This window comes from Hordeum vulgare, chromosome 1H, assembly GCF_904849725.1.
Source record: "Hordeum vulgare subsp. vulgare chromosome 1H, MorexV3_pseudomolecules_assembly, whole genome shotgun sequence".
Taxonomy (NCBI): Eukaryota; Viridiplantae; Streptophyta; class Magnoliopsida; order Poales; family Poaceae; genus Hordeum; species Hordeum vulgare.
This window is the reverse complement of record NC_058518.1, coordinates 139,151,521-139,162,752: the sequence shown is the minus strand read 5'-3', so window position 1 is coordinate 139,162,752 and position 11,232 is coordinate 139,151,521. Positions and strand designations below refer to the sequence as shown.

Here is an 11,232-nt window from a genome sequence, read left to right as displayed (position 1 = left end):
ACTATACCTCATCATAGAGGATTCTCTAGAAGTATCATTCATTATATTATTTTTAAGTCATATACTTTATCTCTCCTTTTTTATGTTTAGTAGATTTTTTTTGTTAATCTCTTACAAGATAACTACCCGGTATGATAAAAATAAATCACTAGAATAGTTATCTTATTGGGTTCTATGAAGGTAACTTTGGGAAAGAACAATCTCTCCGCAAGCACCAACAGAAATAAAAAGTTATGCATTGACACTGCATACATAGAAAATCTCCTACTAATTTAAATTATGTGACAACGGATGGTTAGAACGTTATGGCTAAATGAGTAATGTTTTTTTTGTTAACATAAGATAGTTTCATTGCCATTTGGGGAAACAACAAATCTCTTGTATGTGAAAGTAGAAGGAAACCATCACATCACAACAGAGAAAAATAAAATGGTTTATATGTAGTAACTGCTTGAGAGGCAAGAGTACGTAAAGGTAAAGGTCTACGTCAAAGTTAATATTGCTTAGTCAGGTTAGTATGTACTTCAAAGTTCGAACCTGATAATTCTCAATATATATACTGCTACACGTTAATTTACTATATAAACGTTAAAAAAATCATTCAAATCGACACACTTAAATCTCAAGAAAGAGTTTCCAATTAGGTATACACTCCAAGAAATATTATAGTCCATTAGAACATAATGCATTACTCATACACGGGGTTTTGTTCAGCCACATTAATACAACTCGTGTTTTGGTGTTCTAAATTGCTTCTTCTATCTGTGTACATAACAGGTGTTTCTGATTCCGTTCCTCTACATAGACAGTCAAGTATGCACACACTTAGTATGTATTGCCGTATGCACATACTTCAGATAACATCGACAGATTGGTCCACGTGAACATTCGAGAAAACCTTGATAGCCTGCAAGAAATACTATGGCGCAACACAAAAAGTAAACAACCAACCCCGAAAGGCATTTTGATCACGTGCATTACTCCAACTGAAGTTTTGATTTTGGTTCTTTAGTTTTCAAAATTTACAATCCTATTGTATAGTATATACTAAGAATATAGTAACTTAGGCCAAGAAAATAATTTTGGAAAATTATACACTTGCACTCACCTTTGAGTTACCTATTTTCTATTTCTACTATACCAACTCGTACATGTTCACATCATGTACCATATACGATCCCGCCAAGAATTTCAAATCCTTTCTACCAATTCTTCACGATACATCTTAATTTGATTTAGAAACACACATCTATAACATTAATGAAGCTACGACATCATGTTACAAAAAGGAAATGAATACGTGAGTTGCAAGCTATAACATGATAACTACAAAAAATGATAAATAATCAGCGGCTAATATTAGTGCTGGCTAGCTGCACACACAAACAACCATCTAATTTGGATGATATGTATTGCATTGTAACATAAGTTGTCGGACATATCATTGTCTGCACATGGCTAGAAGTAGAACAGATACTTACTTTGATCAAACCGTCCTAATCTCCATCTCTCGAATATGTATTATCTCGCGGACGGTACACTATACCTACTAGGAAAAAAGTAGAGATATAAATGAACAGAAAAAGGTGCATCAAGGCGTGAATAAGGAATAGGTTACATTTGTCGGTATCTAGATATTACATGACGACGATATGCTCTAAAACTATATATCAAGGCAATGGAAAAAACAATCAAAAGAAAGATACATACGCACAAGAATCAAGATCTAGTCTCTAAGATGTTTACCACCGTACGTGCATAAAGTTTATATCTTCCTTACCGCCGCTACGCACCATAGTATAGATCTAGCCTCTTGGATGTGTACGTGCTCTAGTGCATCAAGTTTATAACTTTACATCTTCTTTCTTGCGACCAATTTGCATGCATGGACTTGGTCCACTAAGCCATCAACCGTGATCTGCCAAGAGCTACTGATGATAGACTGCATGCGGTGCACACTGATTGTTAATTGGATCAATCGGCAAGAGAACGTCGCGATAAAAGATGGAATTAATAAAAAGGGTTGGCTTTCCACTCTAATCTAGGGGAAAGGATCATATTAGGAGCCTAACTTTAGGTTGAAAAATCAATCTCGTGCGCTGGCCGACAGCCGTCGTGGGCATGCATGTGACCTAATCTGGAGAATATGGAGAGAGGATATGGAAATAGCCTTGACGTTATCGACACGCACGTGGCATTGATGGATAATTGTTTTCAACTTTAGTAGATTAGATTAGACTAGTAAAAGGCCCGTGCGTTGCAACAGATATGCAATCTAATATTACACTTGTGAAAACTATAAATATTATAACAAAATATTTTCATCATAAATGTAAGATGAATATTTATCAGGAACCATCTTCTTCGTATACTGAAATAATATTTCAGGTCTATTTCTGAGTTTTGGGCTGTATATGCAGATGAAACGGGATGGTTACACACTATGCAATTATACGGTCTGTAATGGATTCTCTGAACCCACACAGGTAAGATGAGGATTCCTTTTAATACTTGCGTTTTCAGTAGCACTCTCTTCTCGTACATTAAGATTTCCCAGATATTTTCACACATTGGCAAGCCGCCTTTTGCATCGCTTACTCGAATGCGCCATCATTTTTCAGCAATCCGCAGATGTATCTCAGCCGGGCTATCTGACTGGAGAACACTTCAAGGGAAACAGCAATGGTGGCTGCCAGATGATCATAGTACAAATGCTATTCACCAAGGGAGCCAGCAACAATGGGTACAGCTAGAGAAGCAACCCTTAGCCTCGGCTAATGTCAGCACACCCCACTTCTCGAATCCTGGTTACCCAGCCGAGCAGCAGTACAGCAGCAGAGTCTTCCAACAAGACCAGAGGTGGCCACCATTTTCAGGTGGGACGTGCTCAACGGATCAGCACCAGCACCAGCACCACCACTATCCCCAAAGCAGACAGGATACACCAGGAGGGTCCGGCGAGAGATACGCGGCCACCACAAGCATGGGCACCGGCAGCTATAGCCAGCGGCACCACGAGGCTCCTCGCCGGCAGAAGCGCGGCGGCAGGAGGACGTACCAGTGGGGGTTCCAGCACTAAGTTAATTTGCGGTAGAGTGGCTGGCGTGTGTACCTCAAGAACTCGGCGACGCTGTCGTGGATCACCCGCTCGAACAGCCCCATCAAGAAGTCAACTCCGCCTGCAAATTCCAAGAACAGTCAAGCTCAGGGCGAAGGCCGGAGGGAGCCGCCAAAAAAGGGCGCGCGGCCAGCACGGCTATCAGGGCTGCGTTCTTGGCGGCGACGCTAAGCGCGGTCTGCCACCTCGGCCGACCGGCGCGGCGGCGGCGGGGGCAACAGCGGCAGCGGTGCGCGACGTCGGGGTGGAGGGATGGGGGCGCTGGTCGAGGAGGGATGTGGATAAGAAGACCTTGACCACGAGGAGGGGTGTTTCTATAAAAACGAAACGTTTTTTAACTAAACAAAGGACTGCGGTTAATTTCTCTGAAATAGAAGAGTTTTTTGGTAAAACCGCCAGCGAGGAACGACAGAGGCGCTCCGCGCTTTATTATTAGATTAGATGTGATGGTCCTCTTTTTTCTAATAAATTAAAGGCCAGATGTTTCTGATTAATGTGAGATTTTGTAGTTATTTTTGTATTTTTGATCGGTATTTTGCTTTTGTAGTTGTGTTCTTTCATCAGGAAAATATATACATTGGACATCATTACTGTGTTCATGGATTGTTTGTGAACATTCAATTTTTTTAGACTAATAAGCATGCACGTGGATGCACGTCTCAAAAAAATGGGTTCATATGATATTATAGTAAAATAATTTCTGATTTTTTTCATACGGGTACAAAATGTTATTATGTCACTTAAATTGTATTTTTTAAATTGTGACATATTTGTGATCCAACACATGTATCATAATCTATAGTAAAACATATTTGAGATTTTTTATCGAGTCATTTATCGGTGTCTTATATAAAACAATATGAGAACGTGCGTAACATACAATCTAGAAACATGTCTGCGCACAAAATTCATGATCACATAATAATTGTATTATAATTGTTACAGAAATATATTTTAAAAACCAGGACTAAACACGTATTGATGGTCCATCTTTTGAAGCAATGAAAGTACATCTATAGATGCGATCTATGATGCTTCCTTCAACGAATGGGATATTGTTTTGAGATTCATTTTCTTCATACTTTAAAATATGCATCAAAAATCGTTTCCTCGGTTCAAAACAATCCTACATATGAATTAGACAACATTGTTATAACAAGTTTGTATGTGCAATGTGTATACAAATAAGCATGGTGTAAATACTCACATGGGGTATGGAAAATATAGCTTTCCATCGCACAATGAGTGCATGTAGTTAGAAACCAAATACCCCGACAAGGCACTGCATGTATGAAATAAACACATAAAGTGTGTTGAATGAATGAATTATTTAATATTATAATGCATTAAACAGATACGTACCAGTGTGAGTTTGTTGGAACAACCGGAATTCCCATTTAGAGATATCGTCCTTGAATGCAGGGTTTGCAACTTGGAGTGCGAGGTTTAGATTACTGACCACAGTTTTAAGTATATTCTTCCCCAAAGTAGGTATTGGTATCAGATCAAAAATTGAGATAACTTTTTTATCTTGATCCAAGACAAACAATAGAAACAGCCCAAAAATATCCGAAGGCAATAAAATCTGCAATGATGCATATGTTTGTGAATACATGAAATATTAATTAAAACCAAATAAACCACTATCATAAACGAAAAATTAAAATCTTACCATATCACACTGTGAGATATGATACTCACTCTGTCAGGCCAGCTATGAAACAATCATTTGAACGTAGCACTGACCATATTTGCATGATGACTTGGGTCTCGTGCATAGTGGAACATGGACTATAAAAAGGAAGAAAATAATAGTGCTATGAGATAAAAATATGTAATACGTAATTATAGTAACTTACACAAAAGTTTAGATCCATGTAGTGAGATGGAATGTCAGTGAGAAGCTGGACTTCGTGGCGCGCTAGTATCCGCAGAGCCATGTTAAAGCAATCAATATCCATATATTCATCATTGTTTAATATGTTTTTTATTTTTCTCAACTTTAAGCTGATAGGGTAAGGATCAAAGCTTTTCACCCATTCGCTCCTGTAAAATCAAAATTTTGTCAATTATAATGACATCAGAGTAATTTATTAGAATACAAAATGAACTAAAAGAACATGGCTTACTCTAGTAAAGCGTCATCATCAACCATATTGATGAACAAGCACAGTTCGTCTATTAAGTCATCGTCTTTTGGGTTGACAGACGGTGAAAGGATATATGACTGTGAGATGAGCTCAACATCTAATGATGTATTCGATGTTTTGAGATTCTAAGGGGGTCCATCCAGAATCATACAATTTGTGGGATCTGTATTGTTCTCGTCATCTTCCATGTCTCGATTTCTTATATTATCATCATTCAATTCCGAGTCCACTAAAATGACAGCTAGTTTTGTTCTAAAATCTGCTGATCCTATTAAAGTAGAAATAAGAGTTAAATAATGATACAACATAGAATAAGTATTACATAAAATTTACGCTGTAATTGACTGAAAATTTGGCACCTCTCCCTGTTAAAGAAAAGGTTGTCATGTAGAATAGTGGTATAAAAAATATAAGATCAGAGCTACTACAAATTACCAACAAGAAGAAATAACAAGTGTGAACCAGATCGATGTCACCTTTGTGACGTACACTGTTACGGAATAGAGGCAACATTCGCAGCAACTTGATAGAAAGATGCGTTCTCAAACACACCGTATCTTGAAAGTCATGTACTTGAACCAGTTGCAAATTCATACTAAATGATTTGTCATTTCTTAATAAAAAAGACAGACAACTAACGATCACTTAATATGCTCAATAGAAAAGCATTGCCAAACAGAACTCCACTTGTGCGTCTAAAAGATTGCCAGACTGCCAGCGGCCAATAGCTTTCCATGTTCCATCCCCCCAGAATCAGAGAACGTGTAATAACTAAATAGGCATGCTTTCTTTTCAACTATCCCAAATAAATATAATCTGAACTTTGGTTTTGTTATATAAATGTTCACTTGCCGTTTGACTAAATATGTACTTCAGGTACAGAGATGATGGATTGGCGACGGAGACAGAGACGGCGCGACGGTATGATGCAGTGACGCGAGGTCGGCGTGCAAGGATAAGGCGATGGGAACCAATTTCGTTTAGATCCCTTACTTTTTGATAAGAGCCCCGTGATTGCAGGGGACGTACGCTGGGCAGTTTTCTTTTTTTATGTAACGCTGGCTGGTAACGTGGTGCTGGTGGCTGGATGGTGGAGATGGAGCACGGTCAGTCATAGATGGATTTGCTAAGTGCACACCGTGGTGCTGCATGGATGGTGGATGGACGTTAGATTGATATTTGTGGACTATTTGTGTGGCGGTGATGGGTGTTTGTTTTTTTGGGAGTAATAGCTCGTGCAGTTAGTAAAGTTTTTGTTTGCTTCTTTATTAATAGTATAGATATAGATGTATTTTCACGTACAATCCTTTTTTGAGATTGATGGGGTTATAGTCCCAGGGTAGGGTCATAGGCCTGCCCTATAGGTCCTACCCAAAGACTACCCTTCATAGAGGACAAGGCCCTTAGACAGTTTCGACTGAACTAAGGACTCCCCCATCATCCAGTCGGTGACGAGCACTCGGAGCATATTTAACGTACCGACTGGATTCCACTCTGTACATCGTAACCTCCCACGAGGGCAACGGTCATACGTTTTCATACACCATTATTAACATTTAAGGCATACGTTACCTGTAACGTAGGCATTTATTCGCCACTACTCCATCCCTGTTCACCGGGCCATTATGAAGGACAGCGCACTCTATATAAGCCGCCCTTCCCCACTGGTGCAGGGGTTGGCATTTACTGTAATCCCATATTCCACTCGACACTAAGCTCCCAAGAGCACTGAGACGTAGGGCTTTTACCTCCACCGTAGAGGGGCATGCACTCATGCATCCTCGCCGTAGCTAAGGCTCTGCCCATCCTTTCGTACCCTACACATCTACTGTCAGACTTATACCCACGACAGTTAGCGCCCACCGTGGGGCAGGCGTCTAAGCGACTTCCGGCGAGTTTGCGACTTCATCTTTTCATCATATCGTCCGACGGAGATTTGTGCATGGGTCATGAGATCCTCTTCGGCGCACTCTCCTTCATTGTCGACGATTCGGCATGGCTTCGGGATGCGCCCCTCGATTTCGAGGCGCTCCCCAGTCGCGGGGCAATGCACTTCCGTGCCGGTTCCCGCGGCGTCCTTCTTCTCCAGCAATCGGCCCTGGTGTCGATCTTCGCCCCTGTCACGCGCCGCAACAAGCGGTCCCGCCATTCGCGGCTCCAGCGTTGGGTACGACATGCCGAGGCACGACAGAACGCGTCCTCTCAAGTGGCGGTCCTCGAGTCGGTTGTGGTCGCGCCGCCGTCCCAGTGCTTGGACTCAGATCCGACTGAGTTACCTTCCGAGTACTTGGGTCGCGGGCCTGCAGCCGAAGTTCTCATGGCCGATTCCCATGAAAGTCCCCTCCGAACTGGTCGCAACGAGCATGAGGTCGGCGAAGCATCCGGCGCTCATCGTCAACACCACCGTTCTGCCAGTCGACGCACTCGCCAGAGCAACGTCGAGGTGTTCCGCACACCCGTCCTCAACCTGGCTGCCGCTGCGAAGATAGCCGATTCCCTCCAACCGACTGATTCAGAGGCTGGTAGAGGGATCGAGCAGATCTGTGCCCTGTTGCATATGGCGCAACAGAATTCGGCGGTCTCCCAGTCGCACAACAGGATCCACAACAGTTCTGTTCACGCGAACACGCATCGGTCAGTTTTCAGCCCCGACTCTCATCAGCGACGCAGAGGGGGCAGCCGTTCCAGGAATCCCAAAGATCGTCGCCGTTCACGCACCCCTCCGCGGGGTGGGCCTTACGGGCCCCGGCATCACGATGATCGGCGTTCAGTCGGTGACGCGTATGATCCAAGGCCCAACGCAAGAGGGTACATCGCCCAGAAGAAGGTCGACAGAAGTCGAGCCCACCGTGATGATCACGATAGAGACCGTCCAAGTGGAGGCAGTGTTGGAAATATGCCCTAGAGGCAATAATAAATTAGTTATTATTATATTTCTTAGTTCATGATAATCGTTTATTATCCATGCTATAATTGTATTGATTGGAAACACAGTGCATGTGTGGATACATAGACAAAACACTGTCCCTAGTAAGCCTCTAGTTGACTAGCTCGTTGATCAAAGATGGTCAAGGTTTCCTAACCATAGGCAAGTGTTGTCACTTGATAACGGGATCACATCATTAGGAGAATCATGTGATGGACTACACCCAAACTAATAGACGTAGCATGTTGATCGTGTCATTTTGTTGCTACTGTTTTCTACGTGTCAAGTATTTGTTCATATGACCATGAGATCATATAACTCACTGACACCGGAGGAATGCTTTTTGTGTATCAAACATCGCAACGTAACTGGGTGACATAAAGATGCTCTACATGTATCTCCGAAGGTGTTCGTTGAGTTAGTATGGATCGAGACTGGGATTTGTCACTCCGTGTGACGGAGAGGTATCTCGGGGCCCACTCGGTAATACAACATCACACACAAGCCTTGCAAGCAATGTGACTTAGTGTAAGTCACGGGATCTTGTATTACGGAATGAGTAAAGAGACTTGCTGGTAAACGAGATTGAAATAGGTATGCGGATACTGACGATCGAATCTCGGGCAAGTAACATACCGAAGGACAAAGGGAATGACATACGGGATTATATGAATCCTTGGCACTGAGGTTCAAACGATAAGATCTTCGTAGAATATGTAGGATCCAATATGGGCATCCAGGTCCCGCTATTGGATATTGACCGAGGAGTCTCTCGGGTCATGTCTACATAGTTCTCGAACCCGCAGGGTCTGCACACTTAAGGTTCGGCGTTGTTTTATGCGTATTTGAGTTATATGGTTGGTTACCGAATGTTGTTCGGAGTCCCGGATGAGATCACGGACGTCACAAGGGTTTCCGGAATGGTCCGGAAATGAAGATTGATATATAGGATGACCTCATTTGATTACCGGAAGGTTTTCGGAGTTACCGGGAATGTACCGGGAATGACGAATGGGTTCCGGGTGTTCACCGGGGGGGCAACCCACCCCGGGGAAGCCCATAGGCCTTGGGGGTGGCGCACCAGCCCTTAGTGGGCTGGTGGGACAGCCCAAGAAGGCCCTATGCGCCATAGGAAGAAAATCAAAGAGAAAAGAAAAAAAAAGAGGAGGTGGGAAAAGGGGGAAGGACTCCTCCTTCCAAACCTAGTTGGACTCGGTTTGGAAGGGGAGGGTTGCCCCCCTTGGCTTGGCCGAACCCCTTGGGGGTTCTTGGACCCCAAGGCAAGGCTCCCCCTCTTCCCCCTATATATACGGAGGTTTTAGGGCTGATTTGAGACAACTTTGCCACGGCAGCCCGACCACATATCTCCACGGTTTTACCTCTAGATCGCGTTTCTGCGGAGCTCGGGCGGAGCTCGGGCGGAGCCCTGCTGAGATAAGTTCACCACCAACCTCCGGAGCACCGTCACGCTGCCGGAGAACTCATCTACCTCTTCGTCTCTCTTGCTGGATCAAGAAGGTCGAGATCATCGTCGAGCTGTACGTGTTCTGAACGCGGAGGTGCCGTCCGTTCGGCACTAGATCGTGGGACTGATCGCGGGACGGTTCGCGGGGCGGATCGAGGGACGTGAGGACGTTCCACTACATCAACCGCGTTCACTAACGCTTCTGTTGTGCGATCTACATGGGTACGTAGATCGAATATCCCCTCTCGTAGATGGACATCACCATGATAGGTCTTCGTGTGCGTAGGAAACTTTTTGTTTCCCATGCGATGTTCCCCAATAGTGGTATCAGAGCCAGGTTCATGCGTAGATGTCTTCTTGAGTAGAACACAAAAGTTTTTGTGGGCGGTGATGTGCGTTTTTCTGCCCTTCTTAGTCTTTTCTTGATTCCGCGATATTGTTGGATTGAAGCGGCTTGGACCGACATTACTCGTACGCTTACGAGAGACTGGTTTCATCGCTACGAGTAACCCCGTTGCTCAAAGATGACTGGCAAGTGTCAGTTTCTCCAACTTTAGTTGAATCGGATTTGACCGAGGAGGTCCTTGTATAAGGTTAAATAGCAATTCATATATATCCGTTGTGGTGTTTGCGTAAGTAAGATGCGATCCTACTAGATACCCATGGTCACCACGTAAAACATGCAACAACAAAATTAGAGGACGTCTAACTTGTTTTTGCAGGGTATGCTTGTGATGTGATATGGCCAACAATGTGATGTGATATATTGGATGTATGAGATGATCATGTTGTAATAGATAATATCGACTTGCACGTCGATGGTACGGCAACCGGCAGGAGCCATAGGGTTGTCTTTAAACTAACGTTTGTGCTTGCAGATGCGTTTACTATTTTGCTAGGATGTAGCTTTAGTAGTAATAGCATGAGTAGCACGACAACCCCGATGGCGACACGTTGATGGAGATCATGGTGTGGCGTCGGTGACAAGAAGATCGTGCCGGTGCTTTGGTGATGGAGATCAAGGAGCACGTGATGATGGCCATATCATGTCACTTATGAATTGCATGTGATGTTAATCCTTTTATGCACCTTATTTTGCTTAGAACGACGGTAGCATTATGAGGTGATCTCTCACTAAAATTTCAAGACGAAATTGTGTTCTCCCCGACTGTGCACCATTGCGACAGTTCTTCGTTTCGAGACACCACGTGATGATTGGGTGTGATAGACTCAACGTTCACATACAACAGGTCCAAAACAGTTGCACACGCGGAACACTCGGGTTAAGCTTGACGAGCCTAGCATGTGCAGACATGGCCTCGGAACACATGAGACCGAAAGGTCGAGCATGAATCGTATAGTTGATATGATTAGCATAGAGATGCTTACCACTGAAACTATTCTCGACTCACGTGATGATCGGACTTGAGATAGTGGATTTGGATCATGTACCACTCAAATGACTAGAGAGATGTACTTTTTGAGTGGGAGTTCTTAAGTAATATGATTAATTGAACTAATTGTCATGAACATAGTCTAATGGTCTTTGCGAATTACGATGTGGCTTGCGCTA

At 43.3% G+C, this 11,232-nt stretch overlaps 1 long non-coding RNA gene across 3 annotated transcripts; it reads right to left on the bottom strand.

Annotated features, from left to right (window-relative positions):
* Window positions 1-622: 622 nt before the first annotated feature.
* On the bottom strand, window positions 623-3,523 carry LOC123427231. 3 transcript variants are annotated; one of them, XR_006622377.1, is made up of 3 exons: window positions 3,113-3,379; window positions 1,482-1,942; window positions 623-919 (listed from the first exon to the last, which is right to left on the bottom strand). It is a non-coding gene; the product is annotated as an uncharacterized LOC123427231 (long non-coding RNA). The 3 variants fall into 3 exon arrangements; XR_006622376.1 differs by having other exon boundaries at window positions 1,482-1,546; window positions 3,113-3,353; XR_006622375.1 differs by having other exon boundaries at window positions 1,482-3,523.
* Window positions 3,524-11,232: the final 7,709 nt, after the last annotated feature.